The sequence below is a fragment of the Palaemon carinicauda genome, chromosome 17 (assembly GCF_036898095.1).
Source record: "Palaemon carinicauda isolate YSFRI2023 chromosome 17, ASM3689809v2, whole genome shotgun sequence".
In the NCBI taxonomy this organism is placed as follows: domain Eukaryota; kingdom Metazoa; phylum Arthropoda; class Malacostraca; order Decapoda; family Palaemonidae; genus Palaemon; species Palaemon carinicauda.
This window is the reverse complement of record NC_090741.1, coordinates 129,221,551-129,227,578: the sequence shown is the minus strand read 5'-3', so window position 1 is coordinate 129,227,578 and position 6,028 is coordinate 129,221,551.

Here is a 6,028-nt window from a genome sequence, read left to right as displayed (position 1 = left end):
TACGCCTCCCAAATAAATTGGAACCTTCTGGAATTCCCGAATTCCCATATAAAAGGTGACCAAGGTTAGGTTACCTGTATATCAAGATAGAACTACCGGCTGGATATAACCTCCTCCCCCTCTCCCTCTCTCATTCTCTCACGTAATCCAGTTTATTGTCGAACGTGTTCAATGCGCTCTACTGTGTCCTCTCATAAGTGACTCTGTGCCCAAAGCAAATAATGTGTCAAAAAGTTAAAGTTAAAGTGATTTTAAGTACATAATGCTAAGGGAAGTGTTTGCACTGTGTAAGGTTTTTTTGTTAATTGGCCCTGTAGGGAAGATAGATTGTGTTACGTGATCAGGTTATAACATTAATCATTAAGTGTCAAACTTAAACAGTGCATTCTTCAGAATTATTTTTAGCATTTGTAAAATTTCCATTGCTTTATTTCTTTTCTTAGGCTAATATTCAAGTCAAGTAATTACATAATTTCAGATCTTCACATTTTTGTCTTATTCCAAGTTTTATTCAGAATTATTTTTTCCAGTGACCTTTTTTATGTAAAGTTTTTTCAAAGTGTTGTAATTTATATAGAATATATTTACTCTTGTAAAGAGTTTATTATTCCAATCACCATTATTTGGGACCAGATTCCGTACGATTCCTGTTAAGAACCGCAGTGAGTGAAATGAGTTCTAATGATACTTTCGAGTAATTATCCAGTTTAGTTTTGAGTGCGCTTAATACACCTTTGCATATTCAGTGTTTTATATATTGTTGTCTAGGAGTTATTTAATGGTCTCAGAACTCGTGTATTTATGTTTTAAAATGTAACAGTGTTAATATAAAAGGAAACAAGATATTTTCGAATTAGAGATGTTGATTACCTTCCCAGTCGTAGTATATATAACATTATATGTTTGGTTTCTTTTTTTTTTTTTAATTAAGTAAATTTACATAGTATATACAGCAAATATCTATATACACAGATATGACACTTTTACAATATATATTTTACAATATTTTTAATACTTAATACAAAAAAACATTGACTCTCATTGCTTTAACACTACAAAGTACTCTATAAAGTTTTTACCTCTAATGACACAGTATACTTTGTTAAATATTTTCAACATATTGGCGGGTAAAATGCTTCTCTATATCGTAAGATTTTGATAGGACCCACTTGGTGTATTTTATTCTACATCTTAATAAGGAGATTCTTTCTGAAGGAGATACATTGTCATCCTGCTATACCATACACAATTTATATATTCAATGAGAAGAACATTTACTGTGTTTACCTGTTTCTTGGTTTTACATGTGTAGTCCATCATCAAAAATTTTATTGGTTGTTCTACTTTTAATATACATATTTCTAAATTAAGGTTTGAAACCACTCCCATATGGGTTTAACATACATACAAAAATATACAACATGTAAATGATTTTCTACTTCCATACATTTGTTACAGAAATTATCATTTCTTATATTTAGTACTCTAAGCCTTTCTTTTGTGGCTAATGATTCATACAAAAATCTGTACATCAAACTTTTCTGGTACGAATCAACATATTTACACGATAGATTATTCCATATATCCTTCCAGTTAAAGAGTGGATATCTCTCCAATACAATAGACATATGTTCTGGCATTATAGACCTGTAAATATTTTTACTTTTAACATGTGGAAAGTTCGGAGTTTTTATCAATTTCCTTAGGGTATCAACAATATGATTGTAGAAAAGGAGTACCCGAGTATGATACATCATGACAATTTTCCAAACGAAACATATAACTTATTCTAATACGTGTAAAATAAAGGGGTTAGCTGCCTTCCATAAGTTTCTGAATGAATAATCTTCAAATATGTGCTCGTTAAAATAGCTGCTGCCTTGTAATACACATTGATTATACCTATGCCTCCTTCGCTTTTGGAAGATAAAGGGATTCTCTCTTAATAGGCTGATACGTTCCACACCACAGGTACCGAAAGATTGCTTGTTCTAGGAGTTTTGCTTTGCTCTTTACCAAGGGAAACACGTGGCACATGTACCACACTTTACTTAAGATTAAGGAATTAATAATGACAGCTTTTTGATACATAGACAAAAATCTGTTTGAGAGCATGTTTACTCTTACCTGCACTTTGCTAATGAGTTCATCCCAGTTTCCTTTAACCATTTCTTCATAATCATTGCATAGCAACATCCCTAATACAGTGCATTTGTTCTTATGTTGCAACCATTCAACCTGGCCATTCATTTCGATGTTTCCAGTTACCCAGTCCCATAACACAAGTTTTTTCACGATTTAGCTCTGCCCCTGTAGCTTGCTCAAATTTTGCTATTGTATGGAACACTTCCTGTAATGCTCTCAGTTGTTCTAACAAACACCGAAACGTCATCCGCAAACCCTATGACAGAACACTGGAATGCATTTGGGAGTTCTATTGGTTGAACACTTACATTTTGTTTCATAGTTCTATACAGTGATTCTTGAACAAAACATATGCTATCATTGACATAGGACAGCCCTGGCGTATCGATCGTTCAACAGGAAAATAGTCACTAACGATTCCATTTATACAAACTGCACTTAGGCTCCCGTCATATAGCATTCTTATTTTCATAACAAAATCGTCTCTGAAACCCATTCGTGATAAAGTCTTAAACATAAAATCTAGATTTACCCTGTCGAAGGCCTTACTCCAGTCCAGATTGACCAGAGCTCCGTTTAGATTATTTTCATTAACATAATATATGATATCACGGATTAGTGTATTACAGTTTATTATTGATCTCCCTTTTCACCGAACAAAATTGTTCCTCTGATACAACCTTATTTAAAACACTCGCCATTCTGTTTGCCAGTATTCTTGAAATACATTTATAGTCAGTATTTAGCAATGCAATAGGCCTCCAGTTCTTCAAAGATAGCATGTCCCCTCCTTTGTGAACGAGTTTTATGATACCTTTCTTTTGACTCTGCCCCAATTGAAAATTTACGTTTAAAGCATACTTCACCACTTCCGTAAACTCAGGTTTGATAATATTCCATGTTTTTAAGTAAAACTCTAACGGAAGCCCATCCTCCCCTGGTGTTTTTACCTTTGTTCATAGATTTTTAAAGCGTTAAATACCTCTTTGGAAGTTACAAACACTACATAACACTTCGTTGTCTTCCTCGTTTATGGTGCTGTCAATAGACATAAGAAAATGGTCTTGTAACCTCGAGTCTGTATGTACCTTAGAGAATAGAACTTTATAATACTGCTTTACATGGTGAACAATAGCGTCAGTGTTATGCAGTGTTACACCATTCTCCAAACGCAATTCTCTAATAATATTTTTTCTCCCTCTTGATTTCTCTTTCCCTAATAGATGAGCAGACAGTCGCTCCCCATTTAACCTTTCTTCTGTTTTTAACCTAATTTTTACACCTTCACTTATTTCATCTTTTATAGACTTTATTCGATCTTTAAGAATTTTCATTTGTTCAAAATCAATATTACCAATCGAAGCCTTGTTAGCTAAGACTTCTAAGTGGCTTTGTAAAAAATTTAATGTACCATATTTCTCTTGGTTAGCTTGTTTGGACAATCTAACAAAAAAATATCTTACTTTAGGTTTCACAAAATATCCCACCACTCCATAATATTGGGATATTTTCTTTTTTCCCTTTTCAAATAATCCCAAAACTTCTTGAAGTTCTCGTCAAAGTCATCTCTATTCAGTAACGACGTATTCAATTTCCAATATCCCCTCCCCAATCTACCCTGTTTGTCTATAAAAAAGTGGGTTAATAGCATGTTATGATCTGTCATAGATAATGGAATATTTTGACACTGTTTTATGTTACTATACAGGTCACTTACATATATACGGTCAATTCTGGAACCATAATCAGCTCGATAATAAGTATACGAGGGTATATTGTGTTTCGAAAACCATACGTCTTTCAAAGCCAGTTGTTTTACCAGAGACTTGAGTGCTTTGGATACCATCTTTCGTTCCCCGTACTCACATCTCTTCCTGAGAGTACACAATTAAAATCGCCACCTAGAATTAAATTTGAAGTATTTTGCCTCAAGTAATATAAAATGTTATCAGAAAAACAAACTCTCTCTTTCCTTCTTTTTAGAAGATCCTGACGGTGCGTATACATTCAACAAGAAAAAATGACTGCCATTATGTTGGATTCTTGCAGATAATATACTACCTGTTTCATCTTTTTCCGTTGACATTACAGAAAATATTAGACATTTTATTAAATAAAAAACAAGTGCCTCCTTTAAAAATAGTTGGCATATTCAGCAGTACTTCAAAACTTTCCTCAAGATATCTTATCTTATTCCTATCTCTAATATTATGTTCTTGAATAAACAATACATCAATCTTATATTGAGAAGCTAACATCTTAAGTTGTATCTGTTTGTTGAGCTCATTTAAACCACAAATATTTATTGATGCCACTATTAGAGCCATTAGAAAAGAAAAAATAAAGTTAATTTATTTGCTTATTCTAGCAAGTTTAGGACATTTTTCCTCACTGCCATTGGTATGGTCCTCGTTATGTTTATGTTTACCTAATCCAGGCTCACTGTTGGGGGTTATGGCTTGTTCGGTGTCATACTGCATATTCTCTAAATCATCAAGGATATTAGATAACTGAGAATAATTTAACAATGGATTCATAACAATTCCATCCTCATCGTCCTTAACATTAGAAATACTTTCCCTTTCTACACTATTATTTTGAATTTCAGCACTATCTTTACCATGCAATTCAGAATGTTTACATTTCATCGTCGAGACATTCGTTAGTAACCTTTTATTAGCCGTTATATCAACTACTCCTTTCCTTACCTCTTCTGGTTGAGAACCATCCGTCATAACATTGTGTACCTCTGCTTCTACTGTCATTACCTTTATCCCTGGTTCGCTAGTTTCGTTCAACTGTGTTTCTTTCACTTGAGTCCTGTGGATTTCCGTGTTCGTCCCCGTCTGGTAATTCCTCACTTATACTGCTCATTGTTAAATTCCTGTTGTCTTTACCCACTAAATCGTGTAGCTCATCTGTAATTCCGGTGTTCAATGAAGCATTACGACCATCCTCATTACTGCTGCTAGGCTGATTAACCACTTTACTTTCCACTGGTATTAAGGCAGGAAAATCTCGAGTATCGAATACATTTGATCTTTCATATCGACTTGTCTCGCATTCTCTTGCTTCATGAGATTCTGAACCACACTTGAAACACGTTCTCTTTTGACCACTATATAACAACTGAATTTGAAAACCATTCACAGTAATTTTCGATGGAATGTTCTTTTTGACATACATTTTGGCGGTACGTATACCACTTAAAGCACCTTTAAAAGGACCCTGGTTATAAACATTGCGTCTTAGGCCCTCCACTCTACCATACTGTCGAAGAATATTCGTTAAAACCTCATCCTCCATCTCCTCTGGACAGTCTCTAATAGAAACAAAGGTAAACATTGAACTTTCGTCTGTTACTTTCAAAGAAACACTATTACCTGTGGACATGTTTCCCTTCGAAGTCTTGACAACACGATCATAAACCGCCTTTTCAGCTAACTTGACAATTACCTTTTCTCGTAGAAACTGGACTACTTGAAGATCTTGAAGGCGAATACCAATATGTACAAACAATGCCGCACTTACATCCTCTTGCGTTGGCTTTGTGTTCAAGAACACTAACCCAATAGAGTTCACTCTTCTTAAAGCAGAAGCCATTTTCCCTTGGTTCAAACACAGTCTTATTATAGTTTTTAGGGAATAATTCCCTTTAAATGAAAGGCTTTACAGCCACACGGCTAGATAGGGAACCCTGAGGCACCAGCCCCAGGGTACAAAGACTAATCTTCCCAAAACCCAGGAGGGTGTTGATGTTAAATTTTCACTTTGGAAGATTAAGTCTACAGTTTTTACGTAATTTCGCCGATGACCACACTTCCTACATAATCATCAGCTTCATAGTAGACAAGAGGCCACAGCAGTACATCCAAAGTTCCAA